At 49.8% G+C, this 19,639-nt stretch overlaps 1 protein-coding gene, 1 long non-coding RNA gene and 1 pseudogene across 2 annotated transcripts in view; 2 read left to right on the top strand and 1 right to left on the bottom strand.

Moving 5' to 3' along the window:
* Positions 1 to 19,639, top strand: part of SLIT1 (slit guidance ligand 1) — a 183,873-nt gene that overhangs the window by 45,774 nt on the left and 118,460 nt on the right. The window lies entirely within an intron of this gene.
* Positions 1,346 to 5,554, top strand: LOC143653173 (uncharacterized). The gene is made up of 3 exons (XR_013161146.1): positions 1,346 to 1,448; positions 2,859 to 2,926; positions 5,158 to 5,554. It is a non-coding gene; the product is annotated as an uncharacterized LOC143653173 (long non-coding RNA).
* LOC143654556 (small nuclear ribonucleoprotein E pseudogene) lies at positions 12,753 to 13,721 on the bottom strand (annotated as a pseudogene).

The following is a 19,639-nucleotide window of genomic DNA, read 5'->3' as shown; positions in this document are numbered from 1 at the left end:
TCTGGGCTCCTGCTTCTGCTCCTGGCACCTCCTGCCCACTGGGATGACTGAGCTGTGTGCGTACCTCCTCCCAGCTCTGACATTAACCCTTTGTGACCTTGCTGGCCTGGAAGCTTCTCATACTCCAACATCTCATCTGTAAAATAGGAGCTGCTTTGTGCCCTGTTGCTGATGAGAAGTGACTGAGTTCTAGGAGTTAAAGCAAAAAAAATGTGAGAGAAAAAGAATATCACTGAAAAATGCGGTTAGCAGATGTTGTGATTCCTTGTGGGTTTCAGTCAGAAGGAATTTTTGAGATGAGCAGGATTTGGTTGAATGAAAAAAAGCAAGATCCCCTTTTCTTTGCATGCAGGCAAGAATCATTTCACAAATAGGAGCCATCACTACACTAGAATTCACTAGAGATCTCCCTGCTTTTGAGAGCAGGTTTCTGCACTCCTTCCTCAGAGCTTCTTGCATTTGTGGGGTGTCTGGGAGCTATGATTCTGCACCATGCAGCACAGCCCTCCCTGGAGGTCTGCAGTGAGGGTTTTCTGGTGAAGGGTACAGTTCAGCCCAGGAGCGTCCCCAGTCTCTTGCAGGTGGTTGTCGTTCTCTACCCACCTTTCCTCGAACCCACAGGTGGTGTTGGTAGTTCCTGCTCTGCTAAGTGTTGAGCAGCTGCCCTGCACAGGGTAATCCCCACGACCCCCTTGGATGGTGCTGCCAGCTCTGGTTTGCAGAAGACACTGAGACCCCTACTTTGGTGACTTCTCCAGGTCACACAGCGAGGGAGTGGCTGGGAGGGGGCTTTATCCAAGCCCTGTCTGATTGCAAAGCCTGAGTTCTCTCCTCTCCTTTAGGCCCACATCACCAAACTGGGAAGCTGTCCTGGAAAATCAGAGGGCAAAGAAAATGTCACTTCTGCGGGCAAAAGCTGACAACGGGGGTCACCAGAAGAGATGACTGAATGACTTGAGTCGGCTCCAGGGGGATGAAGTAGAGACTTGGGCTGGGGTGGAGGGAAAGGAGGAGCAGCAAGTCTGCTCAAAGGAGTTTTTGTCTCAGGAAGAGGCAGCTCAGGACTCCCCAGGTAGGGGAGCTCTTGCTTGGGAGAGTTCCTGAAGCTTAGTTCGGGTGGGGAGGTGGGTACTGGAGGCCTGAATACCCTCAGTCACTGGAATTTCCCTCCACGCTCTGCCTGCAGAAGTGGAGAGCTCCCCATCCTACCCAGGGGCGCTGAGAAGAAAGCCTGCCCTTTCCCAAACTCTGTGTGCTTTTCCCAGGGGCCATTGTTCCCGGTTGCCAGGAGACCGGGGCCTTCAGGTGTCACCAGGGAGACTGGGGCCTGGGTATCTGGGTTTAGGTCAGGCACAACAACGCCTGCAAAAGGAAATGGTGTCCCTGGGACCTCCTCTGTCATTTGTCACGCAACTGCTGGTCCCAAAGACCGTGGAGACGGCTGAGGGGTGGGGGAGGAGGTGGGCGGGACGGGATGGGGCTGGGGGCAGGAGGGCGGGCGGGCTAATGACCCCCCCCCCCAGAGGAGAGCAAGCGCACCTCTTTAGGGAGAGGAAGTGAGGCCGCCACAGCCTCTCCAGGACATCAGAGGGCCGGTGAGAGCTCTGTGTAAGGCTCAGGACCACCCGCTGGGAACTGGGGGCTCGCCAGACCTCAGGCCTGACAGTGCTCCCGGAAATGCTCAACAGCTTAATGAGCCGGCTGCCTATGGCCCATTAGCCCAGGGGCACGGTTATAGCAAAGAAACTGTCCAAATCAAATGCAGCAAGGACACTAGGCTATCTGAAAATGATGGCAAATCAGAGTGACCCAGGGGACTGGGCAGTGAGCAAGGGGATGGGAAATCTGGGGCCTTGCTGGGGTCACTTCTTAGCAAGCCCGTGTCCCATCCAGATTCTCCTTCCCCAACACTATACACAGCTTCTCATAAATGCAGCTCAAAATGAATAGAAAGGAGTAGATTTTATGTAATCTACTTGCAACTATCCTTCCCTTGCTTTATTTACTTTATTTTTATTCACTTTATGACTTGTATACTTGAGCTGGTGATTGTTTTCCTGCTTCTCATTGACATACTCATCCCATGGTCTCCTGACGCTGGCTGCCAGTGATTCATTCCACGTTCACCACGGAAGCTCATCTTTGGCCACTTCCTCCTGCCATCCTCTCTCTTAGGAAGAAAGATTTCATTTGGGATAGAGAAGGGGGTGGGAGAGGAGGCACGTGGGCTCTGCTTGCTTCCGTGGGCCAGGAGCTCCCCTCTCACCTGTGCTCTGGGCTCCCGCCTCTGCTCCTGGCACCCCCTGTGTGAGCTCTGTGTGCACGGTTGCCTCCTTGTCCCAGCTGTGACATTAACCTTCTGACATTAATCAGGAGTGCTGGTCCAGCTGATATGGGAGATTGGCAAGGCTGACAAGGTGCAGCATCTCAAGGGCACAGGAATCTCTAGTACATTCTGGCAGATGGTACAGAGAACCCAGTGGTAACTGGTCTAATAAGTGGAGGGCTGCACAATGAAATAGTGGGGTGGGCGACTGTTTTAGTTTGTAAGCTGCCGGAATGCAATATACCAGAAACAGAATGGCTTTTAAGAAGGGAATTTATTAAATTGGAAGTTTACAGTTCTAAGGCTGTGAAAATGTCCTAATTAAGGCATCCAGAAGGGGATACCTTAACTCCAAAGAAAGGGCCAATGAAGCATGGGATTTCTCTCTCGGCTGGGAAGACACATGGCGACTTCTGCTAGCTTTCTCTCCTCCTTTCATAAAGCTTCCCCAGGGGTGTTTTCCTTCTGCATCTCCACAGGTCTCTGGCTGCATGGGCTTTAAAGCTTTTTCCAAAATGATTCCCTCTTAAAGGGCTCCAGTAAACAACCACACGTTGAATGGGAGGAGATAATTCTCCACGGAAACCAACTAATCAAAAGGTACCATGCACAAATGGGTGGGTCACATCTCCATGGAAATAATAAAAAAGATCCCACCCAGTAATATTAAATGAGGATTAAAGAACATGCTTTTCAGGAGTTCAGGACAGTTCCAAACCAGCACAGTGACCCTTGGAAATTAAATGAGGGGACATTTGGAAGTTTAGGTTCTGTCCAGTCATATTTCAGAGTTTAGACACAGGGTCTCGGGACTCAGAAAAGGGACAGCAGGATGGGCTGGTTACTGGATTGGTAACTTGGCCAAGATAGAACTCAGTTGGGCAATCTGGGTGTGAGGTCTTGGTTGTGGGATTGTGGGGGGCACCTTCTATTTGGGGGCTTCTCTGGAGACAGGCCTGAGGCGCAGGGAACCAAGGGGCCTCTTGGGGATCGGGGCTGAATGGTGCATCTTGGGAAGCATAGGGGCGAGATCCGGGACCTGGCTTTGGAGATCAGCCCAACAAGGTATGAAACCTGCAGTCCTAAATTATTCCACCGTGGCTGGGAGGGAGGGGCTGAGACTGCGGAGGGGTCTCAGGTCAGCTCACCTAGGCACTGGGATGACCTGCGTCTGCAGAAAGGGCCAGCTGGGCTGGAGATGGGCAGGGTCTGGGAATCCAGAGGAGGAGGTTGTGGCTGGCAGGTCTCAGTTTGCAGTGCATAGAACCTGAGGGTGTGGAATGGCCCTCTCTGGGGGGCCAGGCCAGTGAGCCCGGCTGGGCATCCAGGCACAGGAAATGTGGCAATCCTCTTGGAGCTTCAGTTTTACTAAAAAAAAAATGGGGGGGGGGAGCTAAGCAGCTAAGTGATTTAAAACAGTTTTACACATTACATTTAGATAGTGGTTAAAGGACTGTGCTTGGGGATCAGGCTGGGTTCAGGTCCCAGCTCCGCCATTTGGATGTGTTGCTTAATCTCTCTCTGCCTCAGTTTGCTCATCTCTAACTTGAGGGTACAAATAATACCTATCTCAAAGGGTTGTCATAGCAAGTGCACTGATGTAAGTGAGGCGCACAGGACACTGTCCCAACCAAGGTTTATTTCTCAGTTTATCTTAGCTGCAATTATGATCGTTAGCATGATTATTGGTAAAACAAAAAAATGGAGTGGAATGCAGACTTGGCTACAAGGGTTAAGGTAAAGCAAGTGTCTTCCAAATAGTTCTGTGCTTGGGGAGGCTTGCCAAGTGCTCTGTCCCCAGTTCTCCGCCTTTAGGGTTCCTTGGCCGAGCTGTCTAGGTGGCGTCACAGCCTTCAGAAGGTGGAAGTCAGATGTGCTGTTCCCGGGCGCCTCCAGGGCCTGGCTCCCGGCAGGACATGGCTGACATGGGTGGGAGGGGGTTGACGCATTGTCAGCCTGCCTGGTGCAGCGGGCAGAGGCAGGGGCTGGGAACGCGGTGGCTGCCGCCCCCCCACCCCGCCCCTTCCCAGGCTGGGTGGGCGCAGCCTGAAGAGAGGCCTTGGTGGTGGTTCCACGTCGGCCGGAGGCTGCCGGTGCCCGGGCGGAATTTGTTTGAATTAGCTGCTTGAGCGGCCCTGTTTGGGATAAGAATGTGTGTGGCGAGAGTGGTTGGCAGAATTCGAGCGCAGTGTTAGAGGGGCCCTGTGGGCCTGACTGGACAGCTGCACAGAGCGGGAAAGGCTGTGCCTGGCCTGAGAGGCCCTTTGGGGCAGAAGGAAGCACCTTCCTTTGGTACCACCCGACGAGGGTGAGGTGGTGATGGTCCAGGAAGCCCACACTTACCTGCTGCATTCCTCACCCACCAGAGTCTGCTCCATGGTCCCCATTCAACGTCCCATGATTTAGTGACAAATGTGAGGTGTCCATTTAGCTGGGGTCCTACTGCTTGGAGAACCTGGGGCTCCTCAGGGGTCCAGATCACCAGGCCTGCTCCCCAGGCAAAAGGAAGAAGGATAGATGTCCAGACTCTGGACAGGATGGTGATGGTGACATCACCACTGCCATTGCAGTGCTGATGTGGGGCCTCCACACACCCCACGGCGTTCCAGAGGCTTGACATAGAGGAGCCCACTCGAGTCTTACCATAATCCTAGGAACTAAGGACCATGACCTCCATTTCACAGATAAGGAAACTGAGGCACAAAGAAGTAAATTAACCCCCTGCCCAACACCAGAAGAACTAAGATTTGAACCCAGGCAGTCTGACCCCACAGTCTATGCTCTTTACCACGAAGTTACATCTTCTCTCATTATTTCTTCAATCTTCTTAGCACCTCTCTGCCGTTGGGACCATCATCCCCCACGTTGATAATGGGGACACCAAGCCTGCGGAGTCACTGCTCGGCTGGAGGCTGCCTGCTGGGGTGGGATGTGGGCCCTGTGTGGGTAGTTTCTGCAGGACGTCTGGGGCCCCATCTGTACTTGGACCTCCTGGCAGCATCTGCGCCCTGGCACCTGCTCAGCAGTGATCTGTGATCTCCTGTCCTGCCTCCTTGTCTTACCCATCGGTGGATGAGGAAGTGGGCTTCCTGGCTGGGACCACTCTGGAGGATGAGAGGCCTGGCGGTCAACACTCTGGGAACTTAAGTCAAAGGACGGTTCCGGAAAGTTTCCATTTCATAGGCAACCACTCGCCTCTTCGATTTTCTGTACTGCTCTCAGATGTCCTCTTATTTCAATCTTTTCAAGGAAGGTGATATATTAAGTGTACAGTTAAATGTGATTAGTTGGAAAACCTTTGTTGGCTTTTTTGTGCAAATAGACTCATGCATCAGATCATGTGCCTGGTTTATGTTAGAAATTTCGCTCATCCTTTCCACTTGGGGTGCTGTCCTAAACCTCTCCTTGTTTTTTGGTGTCTCCTTTCCCTGGCCCTGACTCCTGCCTCTGGCCGCTGAGAGACTCCTGCCTCTGGCCCTGACTCCTGCCTCTGGCCAGGAAAGTTTGTTTCCTTCTATTTTCCTTCTTCTCTTTGCCTTTACCCCCTTTTGGACTTGGGCAAGGCATACAGATTGGCCACAGGACCTGGAAAGGCGATGGAGAGAAGCAGTTCCAGGAGTCTTGAGGAGAGAGGTCGCAGGGCCAGGTATCTGGTCCTGGCTTAGAAACGGGGTGGGGCGTAGCTCTGTGTAGCACAGTGAAGGGATGCGCAGACTTTATCAGCAGGAAGCTCGGGGCAAGGGCAGGTCCGCATGCACACAGCAGCTTGATGCCCATGACGGTGCCAGCTGCGGGCAGACGCTCAGGACCCACAGGCTGGCTGGAGAATGAAGTGGGCAGAGCCAGGTCTGCGCTGACAGGGGCCCAGGGTTACCTTCTTGGGAGACTGGTGAGAAAAGCAGCTGCTTCTCCCAGTGTGGAGGGGAGAGAAGATGTAGCAGAAGGTATTGCCCAGTTTGAGTCCATTGCAGGACCCCTGGTTTGGGCCACGCTGAGGCTCAGATTCCTAATCTTAGATAAGGGGCAGCACTAGGCCATCCAGTTCTGATCAATCCACTTTTCGTAAAAGCGGACATTTGTGCTAAGAATGTTACATGGGTAACTGGGCTTAATCCTTACAACACCCTAGGAGGGACTTCTATAATCTGCATTTCACTGAAGTGAAACCTGAGGCACAGATGGGTTAAGCGATTTGCCCCAAGGCACACAGCAGTGAGCAGAGGAGGTGGGATTGAATGGAGACGGATTGGGCCTATAGGCCGGATTTGAAGCCGCTCCTCTGCAGCACTGCACTTTACAAATTAGAATGCCTAACTTGTATCCTCTCCTGGTTTTTTTTTTGGCTTAGTTTTTCAAGGCATATATTTAAGGAACAGAGGAAGAATGGAGCGTGTAGCTTTCCTGCTGCCAGAAGGCTGGAGAGACTTAACATCGCTGAGCATAATCCTAAATGAGATCTTTTCTCCCTCCGGCAGGATCTGGTGGAGGCTGAAAATCATCACAGCAAACACGTCCTCTCCCTTCCTCTTCATCTCGCTCTTGCACAAACAAGGAACCTCAGTCACGATTCCAGCTGGGCATCCTCTGTCTCTTAGCAACCGCCGCCAGCCCCGGGTTTGGGGCTCTGGGCTCCAGGCATGCCTTTCTTTGCTGCAGCACTTTCTGCGGCTCCTACACACACGGTGCAAGCTGTGGGCACCGGGGAGGAGGGGGCAGGTCCACCCGAGCCCCCCGAGGTGGGGGGAGGGAAGCCCTGCTCCGGGAAGTTAAACGGAAAGAGCTCATGGGTGAGGGAGCTCCCATGGTCTCTCCTGGCGGACAGTCACCCCAGCTCCCTCTGAAGTGGAGCAGTGTGTGTGTGTGTGTGTGTGTGTGTGTGTGTGTGTGTGTATGTGTGCACATGAGTGTGAAGCTCTAGCGGGCATGAGCTGCCTGACGTGGGCATCAGGCCAGGTGGAGAAGAGCATTTCTGGTTATCCTGCTGGGCTCATCTTTACAATTACACATGTTTGTTCAAAAGGTTTGTTTCTCAACTGTGCTGAAGAGCCCCCTGGGACTGTCTGGCTCAGACACTGTGAGGAAGGGGGGGGGAACCGGCCAGCAGGCTCGGAGAGGGCTGGAGCGAGAGGGCAGTATGGACTGAGGATTGAAAGAAAGGCCCCCAGGAGAGGGGCCTGACCACGTGAGGGGTGGGGAGAAGGCATGCTCACCACGAGGCTGGTTCCAAGCCAGCATCTCCTTTTTTTGCCACAGAGGGAGCTGCACCTGTCCTGGGCTGCAGCTTGTTGATTCATTGAAAATCTTTGCCTTTAGGGTTTTTTTAAAAAAGATTTGTTTTTAACCTCCCATCCTAGAGGAAGCATTACTTTTGTCTTATCTGAGCCGGTATGATTCTGAGGGAGATTCTAATCACCACCCTGCTTTTATGGATGTGGAAACTGAGGCTCAGAGAGGTGACATGAGTTACCCAGACACAGCTGGAACTTGCATGCCTCACCGTGAGCTGAGGGGGCCCAGTGGGTTCACTGCCTTATCCACGGCTTCTGCTGTGGCCCCTGCGGGGCAGGCTGCTCTGCACAGCCGGGATGACTCCACCCAGTGGGGGAGAGATCTTAAGTCCATCTCCTAAGGAGATGATGAGCTGTACTCCCCTGGCACCTTTTTTTTTTTTTAAAAAAAACTTTTTACTTGGAAATACTTTCAAACTTACAGACAGTTATAAAAATAATACAAATCCCAACACACCCCTATCCCCTCAAATATCCAGATCCACCAATTTTAACATTTTGCCACATTTGCCATATCATTTTTTTGTGTATGCTGCATGGCGGGGATCATATTTCATTCTTTTTTTCCATGTGAGTATCCCCTTATTGCAGCACCACTTGTTGATTTTTGTTTGCTTCTTTGTTTGGGAAGTGCATGGGCCAGGAATTGAAGCCAGGTCTCCCATATGGCAGGTGAGAATTCTACCACTGAACTACCCTTGCACCTCCTTGCCATATAATTGTATCTGTCCGTCTATCTGTTTGTGTGTCTGTCTGTCTATTTATCAATCCATTTTCTGAACACTTGAGTGTGGTTGTATACATTGTGTTTCTTGAACACATAATACTGCCATGGACATTTTCTAAGAACAAGAATTCACTTACGTAATCCTCTTAAGTGCAATTATGTGTAAGAAATTTAATAGTTATATAAAGTTACAGTCTATATTCCAATTTTTTCATATGTCCTGATAATGTCCCTTTGAGCCTTTTCTCCTCTGTTATTAGATCCTGTCCAGAATCACGCACTGCATTAAATTGCCATTATCTCTTTAGCTGCTTGCTCCTTTTTTAAAAATTGTGGAACATATATAGAACATAAACTTTCCCATCTCAGCTACTCCTAAGCATACCATTCAGTGGGCTCAATCGCATTCACAGTGCTGCAGTGCCCTCACCACCTTCCACCGCTCACACTTTCCCATCTCCCCAAACAGAAACCCTACATCCATTATGCATTAACTCCCCATTTCTCCAACCCTCACCCCTGACAACCTGTACTTTACTTTCTGTCTCTGTGAGCTTGCATATTCTCTGATAGCTTCTTTGTACTTACCATAGGACTTAAATATAACTTCTTAAATCTATAACAATCTCATTTGTTTTGATACCCACTTCAACACATACACAAGCTATGTTCTTGCACCCCTCCACCCCACCTTTATGCAGTTCTAGTCACAAATGACATGTTTTCATATCCTGTATCCCAAACCACTGTTTTATCATCGTATTTTGTGCACTTGCTTTTTAGATCCTGTAGGAAGTAAAAGGTGGTGTTACAAACCAAAAATAAACAGTACTGGCATTTATAGTTATCCATGTTGTTATCCTTTCTGGAGATCTTTATTTCTTCCTGCAGCTTTGACCTGTTGTCCATTTTCCTTTCCTTTCAGCCTGCAGAACTCTCTTTAGCATCTTTTATAGGGCCAGTCTAGTGAGGATGAACTCCCTCAGCTTTAGTTTTTCTGGCGATGTCTTAACCTCTCCCTGTTTTTTTTTTTTTTTTTGGGGGGGGGGGTGCATGGTCTGGGAATTGAACCTGGGTTTCCTGCATGAAAGGCGAGCATTCTACCACCAAACCACCCATGCATTCTCTCTCTCATTTTTGGAAGACAGTTTTGCTAGATACAGAATTCTTGGTTGGCAATGTTTTGCTTTCAGCACTTCAAATACGTCATCCACCTGTTTTCTTGCCTCCATGGTTTCCAGTAAGAAATCAGCACTTAATCTTATTAAGGCTCCCTTGCACAGACACGATGCTTCTCTCGTGGCTTTCAGAATTTTCTCTTTAACTTTGGAATTTAAAATCTGATTATAATATACCATGGCATGGGTCTATTTGGGTTTTACCTGTTTGAAATTTATTGAACATCTTGGGTGTGTATTTTCATTAAATTTGGGAAGTTTTCAACCATCATGTGCTTGAATATTCTCTCTGCTCCTTTCTTGCTTCTTCTTCTGGGGCCCCCGCAGTGCATACATAGAAATGCTTGATGGTGTCCCACGGGTTTCTCCGCTTTGTTCACCTTTCTCTCTTCTTTCCTTCTGCTCCTCAAGCTGGATAATTTCAGTGGTCATATATTCAAGTTTCTCATCACTTCCACTCTGCCGTTGAACCTCTCTGCTCAGGAAGTCAGGAAAACAACATATGAACACGAAGAGAATGTCAACAGAAAGATGGAAATTATGAATAGAAACCAAAGATAGCTAAAGACCATTAACAGAAATTTAAATTCCTTGACTATCATTCCCTGTTCTTTGTATGTTTGTAATGTTTTTTGAAACTTGAACATTTTGATATTTTAATGTGTTTTTTCTGGAATTTAGACTTGGAGGCATCTATTCCTTAAGCTTGTATAGAATTTAGTGTTAGGAAAAAGCTTTCCTTGATCACCAAGAGTTAACATTAAAAAAAAAAAATGAAAGAAAGAAAGAAAGAAAAAGAAAAGGAAACATCTTTCCCAGTTTTTGCAACTTCACCTGTGCAGTGCTTTCCTTTAGGACTTATCCATATAATGAGTTTAGAGACTAGTTTGGGGTCAAAGCATAGGGGACCACCCTGATCCTTTCTGTTTATGTGTCTTTCTTGAGTATGTATGTGTGGCTCTAGGAATTTCCCTGTTTACATGGATACACATGTCCCCTCTTTCCTAGGAAACAGCATCTCCTTAAGTCCTGGGAACTGCACTGTCTGTCCTACAGCCAGCAATTCCTTGCCCTTGACTGCACTCCCACAGCATTCTGTAAGAGAACTCAGTAAGCACCTCCTACCCAGAGGGCAAGTTCTGGGGGAGCAGGTCCCTCAGGCCAACTCCAGGTAGATAGGGCTGGACACCCACACTCTAGTAGGTGCACAGGGGTTACTCTGCTCCCTCTGGACCTGGACCCATAGGACCTGCACTGGAAGTCTGGACGGGCTCTGTGCTGAGCTGTTGAGGGGATCTGGGAGGGGCCAGCCAGGACACCAAGAGGTCCTACTGCTTCTAAGTTGCCTTTTTCTTGATTTGGCCCTTGCCCTATTGCTGCGATCCTTTAACTATTTTCTGGAATTTTTTCCGTCAGTTCTTGCTGTTGTTCTAAGCTCCTGTGAAGGGATAGAGCCCTGAAGTGTCTCATCCCACCAATCTGTTTGAACTGGGGCATCTTGCAGGTATGTGGTTGACGTTTTCTGAAAGAATGGGCACACATGGCAGGAAGTGCCCCTTCCTGTCCTTTATTTTTTTCCTTCCAAATTACAAAGCAGAGTTTATGGGTCTGTTTGGTCTGGGCATTTTACAAAGATGTCAAACCGGAAACAACTTAAAAAAAATCATTAGAGCCTGAGAATGGTATGGGTGGAAGGAGGGTTTGGCAGATTGTGTTGGGTCTGGAAAAATGTGACTTCCGTGCTCAGTCAGGGGAATGAGCAGGGCAGGAAGGGCTTAAATGAGGACCACAGGTCTTGGGTTTGAGTCTTGGCTCTGACCCCACTTACTATAGGCAGAAGCAAGCATATTTGCACTTGGGACAAGGGGTTTCCTCTTGAAAGTCCTTCAGCTCTCGAGCAGGTGGACCATTCATGGCCCCTCACTGAGTGTTTGCTAAGTGGCTCCTGTGTGCCAGGTACTGAGCCAGGCATTAGGAATATACCTGCTCCAGGTATGAGTTGGAGCTCTCAGCCTAGGTTGGAAACTGTCAGTAGAGAAGACATGACCCCCTCACATCCCTTTGAAAGATCAGCCTCTGACCTTGAAGTTGGTTCATCAGATGAAACATATTCTTGAGGAAGTGCTTGTTCTTGTAGAATGAAAAAGCAAGGGGTGGGGGTCTCTTAAAGAACGCTGCCATTTTCCATGGCCTCAGGAACACCTCTGGAGGAATTTAGTGCAAACTCTAGGCAGCAGTGAGCACTCGTGTCCCAATTCATTGCTCACCCAGACCTTTAAGTGGATTTTCTCCTCTCTAAGAAACGCCCACATTACATGTGGTGCTAATAGCACTGTGCATCTGCGTGGTCCTTTGCAGTTTATGAAATGTTCTCACATTGACGGCATTTAATTTTCACAGAACAGGATGCTCCCCATTTTCAAAAGTTATTGAAAATTTAATACCTGGTTTAAATGGAATAGGACAAAAGCATGTAAAATGAAAGGAAATCTCTGTCCTCCTCCAGATCTCCTGGGCCCTTTCCCAGATGCAGCTTCCAGAAATAGTTTATGCGTATAAAATATAGATACATTCCTTTCCTGCTTCTCTCCCTCTCTTTTTTTAAAAATGGGAGCATGCTATACATGCCGTGTTCTTTTCATTCCCTTAGAGCTGGGTTGGAGGCTGCAGCATCTCAGCACACTGAGAACTGCCCATCTCTGTTCTTAGCACCCCAGTTTTCTTTGCATTGATTTTGCGGGGATATTATACTGAATCTTTTTGCTCTTATAATAGTGCTGCAAAGAAACATTCTGTACTTCTGACTGCTTGTCTACAGGATAAACCCATAGAAGTGAAAATGCAAAGTCACAGAGAAGGTGCATTTTGCATTCTGATGGTTAATGACTAATTGCTGTCAGAGAGGCTGTACCATTTTCATAACCTATGAGAATCCCTGTTTATACCTTTACAGAATGAAGCATTAACTTTTAAAAATCTTTGCCAATTTGACGGGCTTAAGAAAAGGCATCTCATTAAGTTTTAACTTCTATTTCCTTAGTTATGGAAACAATTGAGCATCCCCCTTCCTTTTATTTTTAATAGAAACAATCCCACAGCATTTATTGTGATCTGATAATACCATAAGGGCAATCAAAACAATATTAACAAATGTTATAGAACTATACTCCTAACAAAGGATACCTAAAAACATGTATTGCCCTCTCAGCAACTTCTCATTTTATTCATCATTTCTAGTTGGAAACACTTTGTAGCGGTGTAATATCATCTCCTTTTAGCATGATCTGACCCAGTTGTTTCCCTGACTTCGTTTTAGAATCACTCTCTTCTGTATCTTATAAAATGAGGTTCATATACTCTTCAAAACACATATTTACATATTTAAATGCTCATAGAGCCACATCTAAATCTATTTTGCAAATATCTGAAGATTTTTGATTAACAGGCTGCACCATCACCCTCTGCATTTTTTGACCCTGGCCACAATGTACCACGGTGGGAGTTCATAAAGACTAAGCATCCTTTTGTTAATGTTTTTATGCCATTGGTCTCCCTTTTTCTGTAAACTTCCTGTTTAGTCCTTTGCCTATTTTTCTATTCCTCCTCCATTTTATGCCGGAGTACATTGAAGCTCAGAGAGGTTAAGTGACTTATCTTAGGTCACACAGTGGGTAGGTGGCAGAGCTGGGACTAGAGCCCCTTCTTCTGACTCGTGCTCTAGTGATCCTTCTGGCGCCCAGGGTGTCTCCTGGACAAGGGCTGGACTGTGTACCCCAGTGTTCCTGGGAATGAGTGGACGTCACACAGGCCCAGAATCACATTCATACAGGAGGCCGGGAGTGTAATGTGAAGGTGCCTTCGAGAGTGCAGACCTCTCAGGCTGGAACTTGACTCTTAAAGTGCTTGTAGGTCTGGACTCTCCCTGGTAGACTGGCTGGGCACCTGGATGGACTTTTGTGCCTAGATAAAGGTTTCATCCCACCAGCCTCTTCAGAGATGCCCACAGAGACTTTCCAGCTAGCATCCTCGTTTGTACCCATGAATTATTGATAAGGCACGAAATGGCCTCTGCTTCAGAGTAGCAAGACCCGAGGGAGGGCAGCCACGACACTGAGGGAGGGCATAGGACTGAAAGACCCCGGCCCTGGGGCCCAGCCTCCCGAAGGCTGCAGCGACTCACCTCCAGTGCCCTGCCAGGTCATGATTGGACTTTGAATCTCTACCACGTAAGAGAATATGCAGGGACAAAAGCTACCATGAATTTAATACTGCTTTAAATTATATTATTATTGTAAAGGTTATGCATACTCTTTACAAAAATTCCAATACCGCAGAATTCTACCGTGTAGAAAGTGAAGTCTTGAGCAGTCCAGCCCATGAGGATTACACTACGGTAATGCTTTTAAATCACCCCCACCCCCCCTCCTGCGTGTGTGCATACATGTGGAAGGCTCACTGTCTATTCGGGCTGCAGTGCCTGATGGAGGGATCCAGGGCTCCTCGGAATACATCCTCAGCTGCCTGGGGGCTGATGGACCTCTGGGTGGGGACCAAGGCTTTAGTGCTTTGCTTTGGCACTTAACTAGCTCACGTTTTGTTCGCCAGCTTTTAACCTTTTATGAATAGAGACCCTGCACTACATTCTTCTCTGTCTCCAGAAGTGCCCAGGCCCAGGCTTGTTGGCACGTGGTAGGGACTTGTTCTGAATTGTCCAGGAACAGTCCGGATGTTCCAGAGAAATCCGATCATCCAGTCGCCTCATGGACAATATGCCAAAGAAGGGGAGGTTGCCCCACGTCTCCTTTGCTAGGCGGCTCACACTATTACCTTCCATGAGAATTTCTGAAGGAATCGATTAGTTTTGCTGACATGTGGCATGTTGATAAAAGATGACAGGTTTTTAGACAGAAGCTGCTCAATATTTGTGACTTTTCATAACCCCTTCAGGGAGGACAGGATGCTGACTTCTGTGGACCGTTTCTTTGGGAAGGAGGGAGCCAGGACTTCTGGGAAGAGCGGGGCCTGCCCTGAGACATGGGGTAAACGTTTCTGCAGTTCCCTGAGCCGAGGTTTCTTCACCTGTAAAATGGGGATGTTAACAAACTCATGTAGAGTCATTGTTTGGGTACAGGGTTGGCCTCCACCGACATCAGTTCCATTCCCTTCCTGGATTAAATGACTGTTTGGTTCTGTCGGTGACTGGAGCTGAAGTACCAGGAGATCCTGGAGTGGTGGCCCTCGAGATACAGGCAGATAATGAAATAGAATTCAAGGACAGCTGGTGAGAGGCAGGGGGGCACTGATTTGAGGACTCTCTGAGGAACCCAGAAGTAAGACCACCCTAGGACTGATTTCCTAAACTGGCCGAGGCATCGCTGGCACTCTGTGAGCATTTGTGGAGTGGTGGATGGCTCCCTGCTGCTCTCCAGGAATACCACTTCTCTGAGTCCCTCAGGTGTGCCTTCCTCCTGCTCAACTCTGGACTAGCACATGCTGTTTTCTCAGCCTGGAACCCGTCCCTCCCTGGATGGATGCATTATACGAGCATGTGTGCAAGCACACACACGCATGCATACACACCTGCCACACGTCATCTGGACAATTTTCACCATCCTTTGGATTTCAGGTGAAACATTGCTTCATCAGTGAAGCTCTCCTGTCACCTCCTCAGCTAGGCTGGCCCCTCTTTGTGTGCCCCCCCCGTCACCCTTGACATTGCGCCTTCGTGACATGCAACAGATGCTCGGGCATGTGTACTTATTCATTCGGGGTCTGCACCCAGGAAGTCTGGGGACCACACCCAGAGTCACCCTTGCTCCCTAGAAGGTGTTCAGCAAATATTTGTTGATTGAATATTCCAAGAATCATCATCCGTTCTGATTACCATTTACTTGAAGACAGGCTTTCATTAGCCTGAAATGGAGTCGTGGAGGTCTGTCTGTCTGTCCCTATATAAGTAAATGTCTAGACAGGCCTGTGAGGCCTCAGGTTCCTTGGGGTCCCCGTCAGGGTTCCTTTCTTGTCCTCAGAGCAGACTCTTAGAAATTTAGTTGGCTCTTTTCTTTTGAGGGAGGCATAGTGGATGCTAGAGCCGAGTGCTGGCGTTCCAATTTTGGTGCCATTGATTTACTAACGGGGTTCCAGCTCCCCAGGTGCTTGCTTTATAAGGCGATTGTGCAGATTAAATGAGGTAAGCCTGGCAGTTGGCAATTATCATATAGTGAGTGCTCAGTATGTATCATTCACTCTTCATTTATGTCATGGTGTCCACCTTGTCAAGAATCTGACGCCTGTGCAGCCGTGGGGCCGAGCTGGACCGCGGCTGATCAGGTGGGAGTGGGCAGAGGAAACAGAACTCGGGTAAGGACGATGCGTCTGCAAAGCCCCGCAGCAGAAGGTAGAAGGGAATCCTGTGGCCAAGAAGGCAGGGTTTGCAGGATCGTGCCATACTCAGGCTGAGGTTTTTTCTGGTGTGGACTTAGGACCTGAATTTAGTCTGGTTCCGCTACTTGAAAATTGTGTTATTTTAGGCAAATAACTTCACCTGTTCTGGGCCTCAGTCTCCTCATCTGCAAATGGGGGTCATGGTAGCACTCTTGTAGAGGTACCGTAGGCTTAAGTATATAATATATACCCTGTGTCTGCACAAGAACTGGCACGTAGTAGGGGCCCAGTATGTGTCTAAAAAGAGAAGGATGGTGGGCCTCCCGCCCGAGTTTGGAAGGATGGCTGCTCCAAGCCAGGGCAGGCAAACCAGTGTTCCTGATGAGCGAGCGTCTTAGTTCAAAGGAAGGAAGAATGGGCTGTGCATGCAGCCTGGCTTCGCAGGGTGATACCGCTGATTGTGTAATTATGGAACAACTCGCATAAAAATGAAAATATGAGTCCAGATGGCAGACCTTCCATGCTGTTGAGAGGCAGAGCTAATGAACTTAACAAATCACTGATAATTAATTTTCAAAAGCCAGAGGAAACCGGGGAGCAATGAATAGGCCTACAGAAGGAGGGAATGCAAAGTAGCGCCAACTGTCAGCCCAGAGGGAGGTGTGAGATGCTGGCACTTCCAGGCCAGGGAGACGGGCTTGATGTCTTCCAGTCGTGGAGGGAAGAAGGACGAGAGAGGAGGCCGTCCGGGTAGTAAGAACAGTAAGGAGGCTCTATAGCCAGCCTTGATCGAGCCCTTCAACGTGCTGGGAACGGTGCTAAGCGGTTCCTTTGGATCGGCTCTTGTTTCAGGCTGGACGGGGAAGGAGGCTCAGAGTCCAGGGGCCGGGGCGGGGCGGGGGCGGGGGTTGCCTTTTGAAGCAGAACGATGAAAAGAGTTCGTGTTTCTGAGCATCTGCTCTGGGCCGAGCACTGTGCTGGTGCCGCTGCAGGCACTGTCCACTGCAGCGTCACGACCCTCCCGGGACGGGGGCACGGGGGGGGGGGGGGGTGGACGCTCGTCCTGCGCTCCTAACGGATGCAAAGCCGGCGACCTCAGGGTGCCGGGGAGGGGCTACACCTCTGAGCAGAGCGGCCCACGGGGCAGGTGGCTGTAATGTGTGAAAGCTTGGGGGGTCAGGAGGTCTGGCTTTCTGCTCCAGTCCTCTGAGACAGGTCGTGGAACCTCCCCGGGTTCTTGTTTCTTTAGTTATAAGGTGGGGGGTGGACTTGAATCAGTGGAGCACAACTTTTATAGGCAGCAGGCCTGTTTGTTCAAAATAAATCACATAGGGAACCCCCCGACATAAAGCAGATATTAAGAGGCACTGGTCTGTTAAGGAGGAAGGTGGGGGCCCTGCCCCTCAATCTCTGTCTCCCCACCCCTGGCCTCAGGCTGGCCTCCTTTCTAGCAGCGCCCCAAAGCTGTGTAGGGCACACATGGACAGCTACGGGTGATTTCAGAGATTTTGTAACTTTACCCCCCACCCCTTGCCCCACAAACAGCTACTCTGAACTGGTTGTAGGGGGAGGGAAGAGTGAGGGGATGGTGTGGAGAGCTACATGTGTTGGCAGGGGGCCTGGCACTCTGCCCTCCTTTGCCCAACCTTAGGCTGGAATCTGGCTCTGTACTTACTAGCTGAGCAACAATAGGTAACTAACTTAACCTCTCTGAGCCTCATTTTGCTCAACTGTAAACTGGAGATAAAACTTCTTTGGGTTGGTATAAGGATTAAAGGTCATCAGGTAAATGAAGCTCTTAGCTCCAAGCACCAAAAGAGTCAACCACTGGGTGACTTATCGATAAATGGTTGTTCAATGGATGAATATTTCTACTTTTAAGGAAGAGCTAGCAGAGCCAGGGAGATGCGACATGTGCCTGCATTGGGCCAGACAGGAATGAAATGACTGATGGGCTGACAGGGTTGAAGTGTTTGGGTCCCTTTGTCTCCCTAGCTGGCTGCCGACACAGAGCGGGCGTCAGCCGGGCCCCTCCCAGCTGCTGCTGGGCCACCTCCCGCCTGTCCTCTGGGATCCGATGACAAAGCCAGGGAGGCTGGGTGAGCCCAAGGCGCCGTCTCCCGGGGCCTCCAGGCCACTCCCGGTGACCTCCGTGTGCCGCCCCGCCACGCACCGCCTTCTGTTCACGGCCCGTCAGCCGCTTTCTCCATGGCTGCGCTCGGATTTGAGCCATTGTCAATTCATGTTTCCAGATTAATTAGCGAGGCCCCATGTCAGATGCTAACTGAAACCCAGATGCCGGCTTGGTTTCCCTCATCAAGTCATTTTGTACCAGTAATTGAAGAACACAGAGGCAGCAGTTCGGCTGGTCAGGGGCGGCCCCCCCTTCTCCTCTCCCCTGCCTGTTAAAAGATAAATAGACCTGCCCCTGCCCCCCAGGACCCCGGAAAGGGGGTTTGTGCCTCACAAAGACCAGCTGAAGCCCTGGCCCCCACGTTGAAGGTGGGGGGCCCGAGAGGAGTGTTCCGTGGGCTAACAAGAAGTTGGAAGGGGCTGTAGCCCTTTGTTAGTCTAACTTTGGCCTGATGCCTTTCTCCCTTCTCCAGAGCACGGCTGTGTGCCTAGCACGGTGCTGCCCATCGCGGTCTGTGGGGAGCTTCCTGCTGGGCCCTGCGAAGCCCTCCGGCTGCTGTGCGCTGCGGGGCGCGCCTGGGTGTTTCCCGGAGTGAGACACAGGTGGCCAGAGCAGGGGCTCGTCTCTTCTCTCTAAGCACACGCTGCGTATTACCGAGCGCTTACGCCATCCCAGGCGTCCTGCTTAACTCTTCATGTGTATTATCTTGTTTAATCCTCACAACCATCCTATGAGAGGAGGAATTAAAAAAAAAATTTGTATTGTCTAATATAACATATATACAAAGCAAAGCAAGGAAAAAGCAACAGCTTTCAAAGCACTCCTCAACATACAGTCACAGGACAGATCCCAGAGCCTGCCGTGGGCCACCACGGCACCATCCCAGCCCCCACCCCCCACCCCAGCTGCTCCAAACATCGGAAGCCAGAAGGAATACACGCTTTCCCACCATCACCTTTCCCTCTCCCTTGTGAACAACAACAACACACACACAAAAGCAGCACATTTTAAAAGCACAGCACAACCATCAGCTGTAGAACAGACCCCAGAGTCTGGCATGGGGCACAATTCCGCAATTCCAGGGCTCCACTCCTAGCTGCTTCAACACACCAGAGACCAGAAGAAAAACCAGCACAATGATTCCGCAATCATACCCGCCTGCCAAACCCCACCCCCTCTGCACAGCTCCACCGTCATCCCCGATCCTTCTATCCTACTCCCCAGGGGTACCCGGGCCATGCCCATTCCATCCTCCCCATGTTGGAAGGGCTGTCAACAACAAGGGGCCAGGAGATGGAACCAGCTGATGCTCTGGAGAGGCTGGCCCCCCCCAGGTCTCAGGACTTATCTGGTCCAGGGACCCATCCGGAGACTGCGGCCCTGCAAAGCCACCTTAGTGCATGGGACCCCTGCGAATCCTACATAATGCCCTAGGTGTTCTCTAGGATTGGCAGGAATGGCCTCTGTTGGGATCCAGCAAACCACGATAGGCAGCAATGTCCAACCGAAGTTTATGCAAGAGCAATCTCCAGAGTAGCCTCCCAATTCCACTTGAACTTTCTCAGCTGCCAACACCCTACCTGGCACATTTCTTTCTCCCCT

The sequence above is a fragment of the Tamandua tetradactyla genome, chromosome 13, assembly GCF_023851605.1.
Source record: "Tamandua tetradactyla isolate mTamTet1 chromosome 13, mTamTet1.pri, whole genome shotgun sequence".
In the NCBI taxonomy this organism is placed as follows: domain Eukaryota; kingdom Metazoa; phylum Chordata; class Mammalia; order Pilosa; family Myrmecophagidae; genus Tamandua; species Tamandua tetradactyla.
The sequence above is the reverse complement of the archived record's forward strand: the minus strand, read 5'-3'. Positions and strand labels throughout refer to the sequence as shown.